Below are 18,089 nucleotides of genomic sequence, written 5' to 3' on the forward strand. Positions count from 1 at the left end.
CAGGGTTCTGGCTCCCCCTCAAGGGATACACATAACAATATCTTTGAGCTGTTTTGCAGATACCGAAACCCCCACCAGGTGGGAGAAGTTAACTGTGTGCTGCCCACAAGCATGTAGACCCCAGACAGGTTGGAACCAGAAGATTGATAATGCTCCCACTTACCTCACCACCAACCAATCAGAAGAATGTCCATGAGCTGATCACACCCTATTTGAACCATAACTGTAAAACTCCTCACTACCCCCTCTAGGTAGGGACACACAGTCTTGAGGGCATTAGCCCACTGTAGCCCCCTTTGCCTGGCAAAGCAATAAAGCTATTCTTTTCTACTTCACCCAAAACTCTGTCTCTGATATTTAATTCAGTGTCAGGGTAGAGAGGCCAGATTCGGCTTCAGAACTGGCCATATTTATTTAGTTTTTCTTTTCGGCTGTGTTGGGCATTCGTTGCCGCGCGCAGGTTTTCACTAATTGTGGGGAGGCCTACTCTTCGTTGTGGTGCGCGGGTTTCTCATTGTGGCGGCTTCTCTTGTTTTGGAGCACAGACTCTAGGCACGCAGGCTTCAGCAGTTGCGGCACACAGGCTCGGTAGTTGCAGTGCACGGGGTCTAGGGCGCGCGGGCTTCAGTAGTTGCGGCACCTGGGCTTAGCTGCTCTGTGGCATGTGGGATCTTCCCGGACCAGGGATCAAACCCGTGTCCCCTGCATTGGCAGGTGGATTCTTAACCACGCGCCACCAGGGAAGTCCCTGGCAATATTTTAAAAGAATTATACACCATGACCAAGCAAGGTTTATTCCAGAGATGCAAAACTGGTTCAATATTTGAAAATAAATAATGGTAATTCATCAAATTAGGCTATACAAGAAAACTCACATGACATAATCAATGCAGAAAAAGCATTTGACAGAGTTCAACACCATTTTTTTAAAAAAGAAAAAAAAAACTCTCAGAAATATGGAATGGAAAGGATCTCCCTCAATTCAATAAAGAACATCTACAAACAAGCTTCAGAATTACAGTTAATGGTAAAAGACTGAATGTTTTAACCCTAAGATCAAGAACAAGGCAAGGATGCCCACTCTCACTGCTCTTATTCAATACAGTGTTTGAAGTTCTAGCTAGTGTAATAAGGCAAGAAAAAGAAATAAAAGGTATGCAGATTAGAAAGAAAGAAATAAAACTGTCCTATATGCAGATAACATGATTGTGAACATATACAATCCCACGGAATTTACAAAAACTCCACCTAGTACTAATAAGTGAATCCAGCAAGGTCGCAGGACACAAGATAAACATACAAAATTCATTTGTATTTATATATACTAACAATGAACAAATGTCAAAATTAAAAATACAATATTATTTAAAATTGTTTTTATAAAAAGAAATACTTAGGTGTAAATCTTAAAAAATATATGTACAGGGCTTGTATGCTGAAACTAAAAAACACTGATGAAAAAAATTAAAGAAGACCTAAATAAATGGAGAGACGTATTGTGTTCCCGGATGGAAAGACTCAGCCTGGTAAAGATGTTAATTCTCCCCCAAATTAATGTAAAAGTTTAACATAATTCCTATCACAATCCCAGCAATAATTATTAGGTATAGACAAGATTATTCTAAAACATATATGGAAAGACAAAGGAACTAGGATAAGTTAAAAATTGTTTGGGAAAAAAAAAAAGATTAAAGTGAATATATCAGTCACTAGGGCTCCCATAACAAAACAGCACAGACTGGGTGACTTAAACAGAAATTAGTATTCTCACAGTCCTAGAGGCTGCAAAGTCCAAGATCAAGATTCCTGCAGGGTTCAGTTTCTGATGAAAGCTCTCCTTCTGGCTTGCAGATAGCCACCTTCTTGCTAGGCCCTCACCTCCCATGGCCCTTGCTCTGAGTGTGTATGAGGGAGGAGAGAGAAAGAAAGCCCTCTGATGTCTCTTCTTATAAGGACACTAATCCTACTGGATCAGAGCCCTACCCAAAGACCTCATTTAACCTTAATTACCTCCTTATAGGCCCTATCTCCAAACACAGCCACACTGGGGGGTTAGGGCTTCAACATATACATTTGGGGAGTAGCAGAGACAAAACCATTCAGTCCAAAACATCAGGACCAATCAGTTTACCTGATTTTAATATTTATTATATAGCAATAGTAATTAAGACTGTGTGGTATTGGCAGAGAGACAGACACACAGATCAGTGGAGCAGAACAGAGAACACAGAAACAGACCCAACAGATTTTTGACAAAGGTACAAAAGCAATGCAATAGAGGAAAGATACCTTTTTCAACAAATGGTGCTGGAGCAATTAGACATCCATAAGCAAAAAGTGACAATAATAAACCTTGACCTAAGTCTCACTCCTTATACAAAAATTAACTCAAAATGGATCACACACTTAAATGTAAAACATAAAACTATAAAACTTTTATAGGAGAAAATCTTCAGGATCTAGGGCTACACAAAGAGTTCTTATGCTTAACACCAAAAGCATAATCCACAACAGGAAAAATGGATAAATTTGGCTTTAACAGAATTAAAAATTTTGCTCTGTGAAAGGCTCTCTTAAGATGAAAAAGCAGGCTATAAACTGGAGAAAATATTTGCAAACTGTACCTCCAACAGAGGACTAGTATCTAGAATGACATAAAGAACTCTCAAAACTTAAACATGCAAGTACCCTGTCACCCAGGCAATTGCGATCTGGGTATTTATGTCAGAGAAATAACACATGTTCACACAAAAACTTGTACATGAATGTTTATTGCAGCTTTATTCATAATAGCCCCAAACTGGAAAGAACCTAGATGTCCTTCAATGGATAAATGGTTAAACAAACTGTGATAGAATCGTACCATAGAATACCACTTAGCAATAAAAAAGAACAAACTATTGGTACACATATTCTCCATAGAATTATGCTGAGTGAAAAAAAAGTCAATCACAAAAGTTTACATACTGTATGATTCTAACTACATAACATTCTTGAAATGACAAATATCAAATCCCTGAAATAGTTTCCAGGGATTAAGGAGGGGGTGGGGCAGAGGGAAAGTAAGTATAACTGTAAAAGGGCAACGTGAAGGACCTTACGGTGATGAAAATGTTCAATATCTTGACCATATCAACGTCAGTAACCTGATAGGCACCGTATACTACTGTTTCCCAAGATGTTACCATTAAACTAGGTAAAGGGTACACAGGATTTTTCTGTAATATTTCTTACAACTCGTGTGAATCTAGAATTATCTTAAAAAGTTTAATTTTAAAAAATGAGTGTTCAGCTCTTGCACTTTTGGTGGGAATGTAAATTGATACAGCCACTATGGAGAACAGTATGGAGGTTCCTTAAAAAACTAAAAATAGAACTACCATACGACCCAGCAATCCCACTACTGAGCATATACCCTGAGAAAACCATAATTCAAAAAGAGTCATGTACCAAAATGTTCATTGCAGCTCTATTTACAATAGCCAGGACATGGAAGCAACCTAAGTGTCCATCATCGGATGAATGGATAAAGAAGATGTGGCACATATATACAATGGAATATTACTCAGCCATAAAAAGAAATGAGGGCTTCCCTGGTGGCGCAGTGGTTGAGAGTCTGCCTACTGATGCAGGGGACACAGGTTCGAGCCCTGGTCTGGGAAGATCCCACATGCCATGGAGCGACTGGGCCCGTGAGCCACAATTGCTGAGCCTGCGCGTCTCGAGCCTGCGCGTCTGGAGCCCGTGCTCCGCAACAAGAGAGGCCGCGATAGTGAGAGGCCCGCGCACCGCGATGAAGAGTGGCCACCGCTTGCCGCAACTAGAGAAAGCCCTCGCACAGAAACGAAGATCCAACACAGCCAAAAATAAATTAATTAATTAATTAATTTTTTAAAAAATTAAAAAAAAAAAAAGAAACGAAATGGAGGTATTTGTAGTGAGGTGGATGGAGTTAGAGTCTGTCATACAGAGTGAAGTAAGTCAGAAAGAGAAAAACAAATATAGTATGCTAACACATATATATGGAATCTAAGGAAAAAAAAAAAAGGTCATGAAGAACCTAGTGGCAAGACGGGAATAAAGACACAGACCTACTAGAGAATGAACTTGAGGATATGGGGAGGGGGAGGGATGAGATGTGATAGGGTGAGAGAGTGGCATGGACATATATACACTACCAAACATAAAATAGCTAGCTAGTGGGAAGCAGCCGCATAGCACAGGGAGATCAGCTCGGTGCTTTATGACCACCTAGAGGGGTGGGATAGGGAGGGTGGGAGGGAGGCAGACGCAAGAGGGAAGAGATATGGGAACATACGTATATGTATAACTGATTCACTTTGTTATAAAGCAGAAATTAACACACCATTGTAAAGCAATTAGACTCCAATAAAGATGTTAAAAAAAAAAAAGAGTGTTCAGACACTTGTAAAGGTCCTCCTGAATGTGACGTTCTAAGTGTCACCATGATTTGTGTGGATACCTCTATGGCGTGTTTTCCAAAACACAATCTATGGATCGGGGTCCACCTCAAGAGGCTAGTGAGTGGTCTGTGGTTAGGAGGGTTTGTTCTATTGTCAAATAAGTGTGGATGAGCATTACTATAATAAAGAGAACAAAAAAATTTTAAAAACTAATTAACTTTAAGCCATAGTTTCCAAATCCAAAACATGGCCAGAGTCCTTTTCCTCCCTTTCCTTTCCTTTTCCTTCCTTTTCTTTTCTTTCTTTTCCTTTTTCCTTATGAGGACCTAGTAGCATCGAATGGAACACTGGAGGTCCACAGAACCCAATCTGAGATATGATGTTGTTATAAACAGTCGGTTCCTTTGACACAGGGTGTACAACTTTAAGTTTTCACTTTCAGCCCTCCCTCAATCCCTCTCTGGCTATGTATGTGCATTTTGGCCAATGCTTCCAATTCCATCTCTCTCTTTGTACTCTTAGTCCTCTCTCCTGCACTGAATTCAGAGCTCCCTGAGGGCAAGAGCCTTGTCTGCTTCCTCAGAGTCAATCAAGCACTTGCTTTGTACCTACCTCTGCCTCTCCCCAGGCACTCTTCTGACTGTCCAGGCGTTACTCATCTCAGTTATTCTTCTGAAGTGAACCGCTATTGTTTCTGCCTTCCACCAGCATTCCGGCACTGATCTTCCCCCCAGGTGAATCATGCATTCTGGTGGCTTGTCACCTCTCTGACATGGGACACGACATGGTCAGATAGGACCCCATTCTCCTGGCCAAAGGGATTGGTCCAGGGTGAGTATAAGACCCAAACCAAGCTAACCAAAGCTTTTCCCTGGAATTATCCAATTTGGAGTTGGAAGAGAAGGAGTTTTGCCTCTTAGGTCATAGAAGCTGGAAAGATGTAAATCTGAGGCCAGGTTATCCATTTTGAGAAAGTCTGACTATGGTAAGCTGAGGATAAAGCCACTCAGAGACAAGCAGAATTAATGAATAGAAAAGGTTCTGACACTAGTAGTTGGATCTCTGGGATCCTGCGGACAGCCCCACTCCTGAACTTCCCACTTATTTTCGCTAATATATTCTTTTTACGCTTAGGTGAGTTCAGGTTGGATTTCCATCACTGCAACTAAAAAATTTCTAACTAATACATCCCATTCAACTTCTCGTTCATTCCTGATCACCCTAATAAGCAGTAAGGATTGGAGCTTTTCATGCATCGCTTTAACACATTCGGATACACTGAACACACTTTTACATTTTGATTTAAACCTGAGCTATGCAGGCACCTACTGTGCTCTTTCTTCATGAATGGGATCGAGAACAGATGTGTCTCGATGAAAAGAAGTCAGGAAAGGTCTGAAGCCTAGAGGGATGTCATGTGAGGACGCGAGGCGGCCAGTGAGGAGGAGGAGGACTGTGGCGAGTTGGGTAGAAAAGGTCCCTTAACGGAGAGGGTGACCCCTCAAATGTATACGTTAGCTCTTCCAAAACGCTATACAGGAGTGAGCCTGCCTCGGTCAACCAGAGCCAGACAACAGCAGGGAGGGGAGAAGGAGGTACAGATGGACAGGGAAACCAGGGAAGAAGTAGAAGAGATTAACATTCATCCGGTGCCTAATACATGCCAGACACAGGCTCAAAAATGTCAAATAATGATTAGCCCAAGGTGGTGGGTTCACAATTCAAACACAAGTCTGTTTGCCTTCAAAGCCAGTGTTCTTTACACTCTGATGTGGGCTGTACCCGGATCCCAGGATCTGCAGATCGGGAGAGGGTGGAGCTTGCGGTCAGGACAGCAGAACCAGGTCAGCTTCAGAGCCACTTCCCTGACATGACCCGCACACAGGGCTGCCTCTCTCTTCTCTGGAACAGAAGAAAGCTCCAGGCGGTAGCCTCCTGGTGGGTTGTTGGAGCCTAGGGCATTTGAGGACCTGATTGGAATTGGGAGGGAGGGGGTGGAGGCAGACATTTCCATGGAACTAGGTTGTCAAAAATTGGGAAGTGTTCAAAACAGGCACTACTGTACACGGAGATGAGTGTGATCATATTCTTTTCTCTTAGTCCCCAGCAAAGCCAGTGACCCAAGGCTGTTGGCAGGGGGGTGGGGAAGTAAAAGGGAATAGCATCTTCACGGAGAGTCCGGAAGTAAGGAATCTGGTTCCATATTATATAATCTAAAAATGCCTCCACCACCTACCCTCACCCCCACGCACAGAAGCAGGAAAGGGGGAAAAAACTCCCAGAAATCACACAGTCAAGGCAAATGCAGCGAAATGGCTCATTGGTTACTGTGGCAACCGACTCTTCCCTGCTCCTGCTGCTTATCCCACGATCCCTCTGTCACCCTATTTTTAGACTGAAGACAACGAATGAAAACGGCTTTAAAATATATATTTTTTTCTTTTCGGTGTGTTGAAGACATGCATAACCTTTCAAAAAAAAAAAAAAAAGACTCAGAAGCCTGAGCTTCAAGGTAGGGGCAAGTCCCCCGGTCCTGCTATAAGGTGACCCTCATTTCTCTGAGACCCGGACCACCTCCGCAGAGGAAGGAGGGTGCTGGGTTTCCTGTGAGTTAAGGGGCAACAAACAAGGAGGAGAAACCTGAAGAGACTGGAAGGAGCATAAATGCAAAGTAAGGTGGAGAACCAAAGTCATTAAAAATAAATAAAATAACAGTTCTTGAGGAATGAGAGGAGTTTTGAATCATCTGGCTAAGAACGACTATGTAACTCACCTCACCTCCAGATTTACTTGTCCTCATCTGTGAAATAAAGGAGGTGATGGTCTTTCCGAATCTCCATAACCTCCAAGATTCTGAAAAGCTCTAACATCTATGATCATATAATTTTTAAATGTTACTCTCGTTAACCTTGCAAAGGAGCCAAATTGTAAGAATCTATTAGAGTTTCCCTAAGAAACAGTCCCAAACTTGTTACAGTGTTTGGTTTTATTCCAGTTGTGATATTTGAGGAATGCTACTGTGGACTACCTCTATCTTTTTTTCTGGTGGAAAGATACTTAAAAACAAAACCAAAAACTTTTAGTGCTGATGAAGATAAGAAATGAAAAAATGTAGATGCCTTTTCCTCCTAGAAAACACTGAATGAGTGCAACATACACTTAAGACGTTTTCATGAGAAAACTGGCCTTCTACAATTCAATGGCAAATAAATTAGCAACTAGAATGCAAAGCTAAAGGCTTGGTCTGTGGCAGAAAATAGAGCAGGGTCAGAGGAAGGGAAAAAGTGGAGAAAGCTCACTGAAGGAGGAGAAAAATCTAACCTAGATACAAGCTACATGCTTGATTTAGTTGATTCTGCATGGTGGCAGAAAAGGGCTCATGTGTCCAAATGGGTGGGGAGGCTCAGTAATAAGGGGCCTCCCCCGACCTCGCCCCGTCCCAGTTCAGGGCTGAGTGGGAGAGCAGAGAGAGAGAGTCTTTCCCACAGGTGGTGGATGGGGAGATTGGGGTATATTTTGGGTCAGCTGAGGCCCCAGAGCAGGGGTTCTTGAAGTCCATCATACTTGAGCATTACTAAAGTGCTGGTTAAAAGTGCAAATGCTCATTCACAGCACCAGTTTGTAGTAAGCTGGCTTGTATACTCTTCAGCTGGCTAATTAATATCTATTTGCTGTTTGGTTTTGGCTTAGATGTCCCTTCCACAAGGAGACCTTTTTAATCACCCCTGACCCCATCTCAGATGGTTTAGATCTCTTCTTGTGTGATGCCATCACACCAGCGTTTCTTGTTTTGAACTTTGTGTCATAGCTGCAACCATTTTGTTTAATATCTGTCTTCTACACTGGACTGTAAGGGCTGTGAGCTTCATACAGGACATGTGCCTCATCTGGCTTACTTGTCACTCTATCCCTAGTAGCTCATGTCGGGCCTAGCACACAGGAGGCCCTCAATAAGAACTTGTTGAATGAGGGCTTCCCTGGTGGCGCAGTGGTTGAGAATCCGCCTGCCAATGCAGGGGACACGGGTTCGAGCCCTGGTCTGGGAGGATCCCACATTCCGCGGAGCAACTAGGCCCGTGAGCCACAATTACTGAGCCTGCGCGTCTGGAGCCTGTGCTCCGCAACAAGAGAGGCTGCGATAGTGAGAGGCCCGTGCACCACGATGAGGAGTGGCCCCCGCTCGCCACAACTAGAGAAAGCCCTCGCACAGAAACGAAGACCCAACACAGCCATGAATATAAATAAATAAATAAAAATTTTAAAAAAAGAACTTGTTGAATGAATAAACATTATAAAGCATAGCAGTCCCATGTTGAATAGTGCCCACCCCCCCGCCAAATTCATAACTACTTGAAACCTCAGAAGGTGACCTTACTGGATCAGCATGGGTCCTAAATCCAGTGGCTGGTGTCCGTACAAGAAGGTCATGCGAACACACGAGAGGCAGAGCTTGGAGTGATGCATCTACAAGCCAAGGAGCACTGGCAGCCTAGAGCAGCTGGGAGAGGAACGCAGAACACACTCAGAACACACAGAGCACACAGAACACACAGAGCAGCCCAGAGTCTCCAGCGGGAACCAGCCCTGCTGACAGCTTGATTTTGGGACTTCTGGCCTCCAGAACTGTGAAAGCATCAATTTTTGTTGTTTTAAGTCACCCAGATTGTGGTCATTTGTTCTGGCCGCCCTAGGAAACTAATACAGTAGCCCACCCGCTCTGGACACCTTTCCATTCACTTATTACTCCTTTTGTTTAGTCTCAGACTCTCCCTACATTCAACTCATGCCATCAAAATTCTCATATTTCCTACTCCAATTAAGCAGTTAAAAGTACCAGAAACCCAAATTGGTTTTAAGAGTAAAATATTTATTGCTCATGATCTGCAAAATACACAGAGTGAGATGGGCTTCAGTGACGACAATGAGGAATCAAGTTCTTTTCAACCTCTGCTTTGCCTTCCAAAATGTAACTTCACCTCAAGTTGGCCCCTTCCCATGGTCACAAGATGCCTACTTACAACTCTCTGGGCTACAATTTTTTTCTCTAGTATATTCAGTATTTACATCTGTGCAACAAATTACATTAAACCTATTGTTTAAGACAACAGTAATCGTTTATTATCTCTCGAAGGTGTGGAATTCTGAAGTGGTTTGCTTGTGGGATTCTGGCTAGGCATTTCTCCTGAAGTTGCAGTCAGATGTGAGCTGAAGTTGCAGACACTGAAGGCCTGCCTACAGCTGGAGGATCCACTTCCAAGGTGGTTTGCTCATATGGCTGATAGACTGATGCTGGCGAGTTGGTTCCTCTCCACGTGGACTTGTACGCAGCACTTCAAGAGTCTTCCTGACATGGTGGCTAGCTTTCGCCAGAGCAAGAAGTCAAAGAGAGAAGGAGGGAACCTGCAATGGCTTTAGCCTCAAAAGTCATGCACCGTTACTTCCACGGTATTCTATCATCCTGTTGTTCACACAGGTCAGCCATAATTCAATGTGGAAGGAGACTACACAAGGTGTGGATTTCAGGAGGCCATCTGAGCAACTGACTACCACATCTGTGTCCTAGAAAAGGAAGTCTGAGTTACTTCCTAGAGTTTGCTCAGAAGAACAAGGAAACTTTTTTCCCAAAAATCTCCAGAAAACTTTCTTCCTGCTGAATTGGTCCATCCTCAAACTAGAAAGTGTAGCTAGGATATGGGATTGAGCTAAATTAAGCCTGTGCTACATACCACACTATTGGGGCTACACAGGGCAGAGTGGTATGGACACTCAAACGAAAATCTGGATGGATGCCAGGAAAATCTGGGGAGACACCATAATCTTTCCTAAATCCAGTGGCTTGACCCCAGGAACTTCTATTTCAGTAAATACCCTAGTATGTATGTCTGAAGAAATAAGGACTTATTTAAAGACATAACTACAATTCCATTGGCTTTAAAAATTAAGTCCTTATAATCATCAAATGTCCAATTAGCATTTAAATGTTCCTAAATATCTGACTGTTCAATATTGTTTATATGGTTTTGTTTGGTTTTTAATTTTGTTTTCATCAGGATCCAAAGTCCAAACACTGCATTTGGTTGACACCTCTTCCCTTTCATTTAACCTATATACTTCTCCTTCATATTTTTTATTGCAATTTACTTGTTTAAGAAACCAGGTCATTAATCCTATAGAATTTCTTGCAGTTTGGACTTTGCTGAATGCATTCCCATGGTGTCATTTAACATGTTTCTCTGTCCCCTGTATTTCCTGTAAACTGGCAGTTAGAACTAGAGGCTTCATTAGACTTAGGTTCTGGTTTTTTGCCAGATATACTTTATTGATGGTGCAGTGTATGGCAATCTGCATTTTAACAAATTCATATTTAACAAATATGCCCTTTTTAAGTAAGTTATTTATTACCGATATTAATGGAATTGATATTGGATATTTAAATGGAGAGGGAAAAGCTCTGGAGTGTGATTGCAAAACTCTAGCATACGTAAGAATCGACTGAGGAGACGTATTTGGACAGATCGCCAGGTCCCACTCCTAAAGTTTTTTATTCAGTAGAGATGAGATAAGGCCTGAGAATCTGCATTAATAACAAGCTCCCGAGTGATGCTGATGCTGTTGTTCTTAGGACCACACTTTGTGAAACGTCTTCTTTAGAACATGGTGGTTTAGAGGCAGGCCTTGACATCTGAAAACCTAAGATGGAATTCTGCCACCTGCCTGCTGAATGGTCTTGGAAAACTATTTGACTTCTCTAAACCTCAATTTCCTCATCTGTAAAATGGAGTGATAATAAGACTCACCTTAGATACAGAGGTAAAACGATTAAATGAGATAATACCTGTAAACTTTAGTATTGAGCCTTGTGAACTGTCAATATTCAACAAATGGTAGTGGTGTTAGTATAATAATTATTATTATCAATATTATTATCCCTTTGCTAGTTTTATAACTTGCAATCAGGTCATAAGAAATTATTTCAACATAACAGTAATGAGGAATCTGCCTGGGAGACCTACTTGCCTGGAGATAGGAGTCTTTGGTTAAGTTGTGGCTGTGAACTATTTCAAAGTGGAACGTAGGAAAGAAAATGGAGGAAAGTTCTATTCTTATTCAGAGTCAGAGGTGTTCTTCCAAGTGGAGCAGTGAGAAACTGGCCCTTCCCACCACAAACACCACATCTGCCTCATAGACGCTCAATAAATTTCCCAATATCACAGATAAAGGGACTCAACTCTCACCCATCAGCAGAACAGTTTTAACATCGCACAAAATGTGCAGACACAAAGGCAAGTGGACCAAAAAATCAGACAAAGATATTTACAAAAAATTAAAAATAAAAAGAGTGGCAATGAGTATTTTGGAGATGGGATTAAGAATATTTTTTTAACTTCATCAGTTATTATGAATAAATGCTGAGGATTCCCTGGGTCACTGTAACTTCCTTGGTTCCACCATTACTTGATTCGACTGCCAGCCCAAAGCAAAGCGAAGGGGACGCGAGCCAATGTGGGGGAGGACGGGACTGACGAAGGGAGAAGACAACACAGGAACAGTCATAAGACTTGAGCTGAGATTAGAAAGAGGTTACTAATCCCTAGCAAGGAGGGGTAGGTAGGAGGTTAACGAAATACATATATACATATATATATATATGTAAATATGGAACTGAACTGGAAACTTCTGTTGGGGAAGTAATACGGAATAATAATTAAGGGTCAGCAGGTCTAGGTTTCAATTATGTTTCTGCTGCTCACAGGCTGTGTGCCCTTGAAGAAGCTGTATAATCTCTCTGAGTCTCAATTTTTTTCATACATAATGATGAAAATATTATTATTTGTTATTAGTTATATTGTTATTACTATTATCATTTTGACAGGAGTATTTAAGGACTGTATATCCCGCCCAGGGTCCCTTATACTGTCATGATTCTTATTCAAGCTGAAGACTATAACTCCCAATCATGGTGGTTGTAAATAAAGTAAAGGGAAAATAAACTTGCCGGTGGGAGAAAACACTCTTAGAGGTCATGGGCATAATGAATCTGCCTTAAAGAGGCAACTAAAGAGGAAGGAAGATGAAGGCATGATGACTTTGGGAAAGACTGTCAAAAGCAGTAAAGAGTCTGAGATTTTCCTCTACTCGCCAGCTGACCACGTAGCCCACCACAGTTTCCTGGACAGAAGACCAAAGATTTCCGGGTCAGACACAAAGGACTGTATTACTCACTGTGCAGTGAGCAACGTGAACATCAGCAGATTTGCCTCAGTTCCCCTTGCTGTCAAGTCCAACAGGGGTGACATGATGAGACCAAATGATACCTGCACGCACAGTTGGTTGCTTTACAGGAGAGGAATCCAGGGCCTAAAGCCCAGAACACTTTTTGATCAGGCAGCAAACACTGCAGCAAGCAGAAAATAAAGATATTTGAAACGAATTTAAAATAAAGGGAGCAGTAATGAATATTTTGAAGTTAGTTATTCCCCTTCCCTCTAGAGAACAAGTAGTTACAAGGTAGTCACGCTGCGGTCACCTAGACCTACTTAGTTGCCTGTGTGGCTAGCTACAAAAACTGTTCAGTGTCAGGAGATGGGTAAGCCTTACAATCTAGCACACTCGGCAAGAATGTCTAGGAAAGTTCAAGGCCCATGGGAGATTGCCTCTACCAATGGAGTACTCACACCTCCCGAGGGCCTTCTGAATCTCATTAAGTCTGCTGATGCTTTATTAATATTTGTATAGGTATTTTTTCATTTATTTAGAGTTGGAGTGGTCTATCATCAAGATAACAAGATAAGTCAGTCTTTAGAATGCATAATAAAACACCAACTTTCCACATCTCTAATGTATACGAATATTATTTCAAATAACACAGGATACCTGGGGTTCAGATTCCCACCAGTAACCTCAATTCTGAAGTGTCTTTTCTAAGTTCCCAATAAAAACCCAGTGAAGACTGCTGATGCTCAAGAGAGACAGACTACGGCAACTTTAACTTTTTGTTGTCCTTGTGTTTCTTTTAGAATTCCTAAGCTACGTCATGTCATCTCAGCAGAAACTTATATATCTGAATACTGCTCTAGCTCTTTATAGAAATGCTTTTACAAACTATAATTTAATACCATGCCCTCGGGCTTCCCTGGTGGCGCAGTGGTCGAGAATCTGTCTGCCAATGCAGGGGACACGGGTTCGAGCCCTGGTCTGGGAAGATCCCACATGCCGCGGAGCAACTAGGCCCGTAAGCCACAACTACGGAGCCTGTGCTCCACAACAAAAGAGGCCACGATAGTGAGAGGCCCGTGCACCGCGATTAAGAGTGGCCCCCGCTTGCCGCAACTAGAGAAAGCCCTCGCACAGAAACGAAGACCCAACACAGCCATAAATAAATAAATAAATAAATAAAATTTATTAAAAAAAAAAAAAATACCATGCCCTCTTTTTACAAATCAAAACTTGGCATAGCTAGTACTAAATAAAAAGCATCTTAGTTAGTTGAAGATATGCCTACTATCTTGATCAACATCCCCAAAGATTCACAATATAGATTTTTTTTAAAATTTAGCTCCAGAAAGACATTTGTCCAATATGCTTATTCATAATCGATATGAGAGAGATGTAACCAAATGTGCTTCTCTTTTTGCCTTGGCTATAGGAAAACCTGAAACTAAGTCTTGAACTTAAAAGCAGACATTTCCCTCAGTCCAGAATAATTATTCAGTGCCTTTCATTGGTTTGTCTTCATCCTTGTATTTTTATTTCAGTGGTTTTAAAGAATTATGGTACATTGTCTCAAATCATTTTTTGAAAATAGGCAAAGTAATGAATGAATGAACAAAACTACCTAAGTTTTGGGGTTTTTTAAAAATTTATTATTGTTAATATTTTGCCAAAGTACCCATAAAGCTTTTTAGTTTAAGGCATAATCCTCAAATTCATTTAAGATTTACAAAATGTAAATTGAGCTTCCAAGAGTTAGTCAGCATGCCTTATATTATGAGTTTTCCTGACTGTGCTTTTATTGGGGTTTAATCAGAGACCATTGTAAGAAATTCTAATCTGGGTTCTAAGCATTTGACATTATTAAACAGCTGAACGAAAGAGAACATAAGAATTGCAAAGTCGAAAATACAATTATTTTTAAATTGAATAACATTATAAATGTAAAAACATTGAAATGCTAAGAAGCATTAGGCAGCTCCATCAGTTCCTGCTTCACAGGCCTAAACGCAACTGGAGAGCAATTTCCGGGGAGCCAAGGGGATAAGGATCTGGTGTCCGTCCCAGGGCAATTCCCAGGAATAACAGGGCAGAAGTTCCATGGTACAGGTGAAAGACTCTCTGAGGGTTATGCTGCTGGCTGTTGGGTTTGCCCAAAACACATCAGTGATAACAGGTTGGTCATGGGCCAGTCATGCACAGACTCTCATCACCATGGCAAGGCCTAGAATGTGCCTGGAACTACTAAGGTGGGCCATGAAGGCCCCCCTCCTTGGGTACCACATCCAGCCCAGCACCTCTCACCTAGACTCTGCCTTGAGCTAAGCACTTCCTTAAGACCAGAGGAATGAACCATCATGAATGTGCTCAGCCAGAGAACATCCAAATCCTCAAAGGCATACAACCTGTTCCTGGGGCCCTAGATCTATCCCTGCTCTGTGGGTGGCCTGAAGAAGGGTGAAGACTCAGCCATCAGTAAAGGGCAGCAAATATACCTTCTTGCTACGAAAGGAGGGCAGTCAACATCCAACCCTGTTTCCTGGCATCATCTGAGTCTTTAACGCCATCTAAGAATTTAGATGGGGCGGGGGGGGGGGGGGGGCGGGAGTTAAATTCTCAAAAATAACTTCAATTAACTTTAATGATTTTAACTTTTAAAAGTAAATATTTGTCATCCAGTAAATGGGTTACATTGTGTGGCGGCACAGAAAAACAAGTAACTTTGCAGTTGTTAACTTTGGAGCGCTACCTTTGAAGTGGTTGAGGAAAGGCCATCCTTGACAGAGGGGGGCTGCCAGCACAGCACCCTCTGCCAGGCGAAAGTGTCCCTACAACCTGCCTAGAGCTGCTGGGGCTGCATGCGGCAGAGTGACCCTCCAGGCTGCTGTGGTCATCAAAGTAGAGTAGCTGTGGCACCCTCAGGGCTAATTCTCACGAAGTATACGTGAGAAAAAGAGAAGAGCAGGAAGCCAGAGCAAGTGTGAGAGGACGAAGGGCATTTTTCTGCTTCTCTCTCCTCTTTGCAGCAGCTGCTGTTCACCATGAGGGATAAGTGAGGAGGGCAGGCTGCAGTTTGTATTTGCTCTTCCCACCTCCCCTTTCATCATCTCTCTCCCCACCTCCACTCCAGACCGAGGACTTCATTCTCACAGGAATCTGCTTTGCTCTTGTAGCTCTTTCTACTAAAATATTAATCCTGCTAAGGTGCCAGCAGATGAGAGACAAGCCACAGCCTCTCCTTGAGACATCTGGATTTTCAAAAGGAGCCTCTTGTAAGGTAAGTCTTCAGTCTCCAGTGAGAAGGGGTTTGGATTTATCTGAAAAAGGACCACACTTGTTGGGGAGAGGTTTTCCAGGCACACCTCAAATTATGGTTGACCCTTGAACGACACGGGTTTGAACTGTGTTGATCCACTTATACATACATTTTTTTCAATAAATACGTACAGCACTAGAGAACTGAGGATGGTTGAATCCGTGGATGTGGAACCACTCATACGGAGGGCGCACTTTGGGACTTGAGCATCTGCGGATTTTGGCATCCACTGGCGGCTCCTGGAATCAATCCCCCCACGGATACCAAGGGACAACTGTACATTGCCTTGGGCGGGAGGGCTTTCAAATGGCTCTGTTCAGGTCAGACTTAGGGCTGTAGAACACTCCACGGAGAGCAAATGATAGCCTGAAAAGGTGACAATGCCTGTCTCTAACTCAGAGAAATACAAGATCTTATGTAAGAATGATCACTGCTAGGAAGAGGGCACTTTAATCTTGGAAATGACATGAAGAGTTGGTTGATTCAACTTGACAAATATGTATGAAGACCCTCTTAGGAACTATACCATGAGATACTGGAGTGTACAAACAATGAGAAAGCCATGAGGCTTACCCTCAAGGTGCCCAGTCCAACAGGGGAGACACACGTGTAAATAACGCAATGTGGTTGGAACCTGCTATAATAGCTTCACGGGAAAAGTGCCATCATCAGAGAGGGGAGAAGAAAGAAGGCTGCTTCATATATCAGTAAGTGCGAAAAAGGCATCTTCACTCTAGAAATGCTGAGATCTCAAATAATTTTTTTTTTTCAATGAGGCTAGTAATAGATAAGGGAAAGAAATGGAGAAATGAAGCAAAAATGAGGTCTGTGATTTAAATAGGACCTACTGAAAAAGGATTTTTGCTTTTGCCTTTTAAACTAGAAACCCTTTCAGACACATAATTATGAACTGTATTACAAGAATAAAAAATAAACAGAGCATGGAAGATGATAGTGCAAGTTAATATTAGAATTTAATATCCATGAAACCTTGGCCATTCAGTACTTTTAGGGTTAGGGCCAGGGAATCGGAAGGTGAACAGAAAGAGAAAATTATAATATAGAAGGAAAATCAGACGAAAGCATTACTGAATATTTCAATAGAAGTGGAACTAAGGCAATGGTACAAAAGTCAGAGCAGCAGAGGTAGATGATTTATTAACAGAGCTACTAAATTTTGTGTCAAGGATAATTCCAAGTTACAAAGACTGAAGTTAAGAGAGAGTGAAGTAGAAAATACAGAGAATGGGAAGTTTAGAGATCAGATTCTAGCCTTAGCTCCACTGCTAACAAATAAGGAGCCCTTTCTGGACCCTGATTTCCATATCTGTAAAGAGATAAGGTACAGTAAAGTCTCGCTAAGATTCCTTCCGTCTCATGTTTTTTTTTTTTAAAAAAAGCATGGATAAAGTGTAATACTCATCCATTTCATCTCAACAAATAGTGAGCACATAGCATGTGCCAGGCACAGGGGGACACAGGGGAGAACAAGATTATACTCTGGCTGGGGAGAGCTCACAGGTGATGAGAAAGGGAAGGAGTAGTACTTGACAAGACTGTTAATTCCACTGTTGAGCGCTGTGGTAGCCAGCCTCGAAGTGGCCCCCCATAATCCCTGTTTTGGGTGTTCACACCCTTGTGTAATTTGCTCCCACGCTGTACCAGGACTGGTCTACGTGACCAACAATACACAGCAGAAGTGATGGGAGGTCACTTCCAAGATTATTAGGTGATAAAAGACTGCAGCCCAGTGTTGGGTTCCCCCTGCTCCCCCATCTATCTGTACCTGTATCTCTAGCTCCAGTTTTCTTGGATCTCTTGCTCTGGGGGGAAGACAGCTGCTATGCTGTGAGCAACCCTACGGTAAAGAACTGAAGATTCCGGTCATTAGCCACTGAGGAACGGAGGCCTGCGATAATCACCTAAATGAGCTTGGAAGCTCAAGCTTTTCCAGCCCCAGTGAAACCCTGAGATGACTGTAGCCCTGGATCTACAATGTGACTGCAACCCTGTTAGAGACTGAGTCAGAACCTCCCAGAAACTGCATGAGATCATAAACATTTGTTCTTTTAAGCTGTTAAATTTGGGGGTGATTTCTAATACAGCAGTAGATACTAATCCACACATGCATGGTTTTA

Source organism: Balaenoptera ricei, chromosome 10 (genome assembly GCF_028023285.1).
Source record: "Balaenoptera ricei isolate mBalRic1 chromosome 10, mBalRic1.hap2, whole genome shotgun sequence".
NCBI lineage: Eukaryota > Metazoa > Chordata > Mammalia > Artiodactyla > Balaenopteridae > Balaenoptera > Balaenoptera ricei.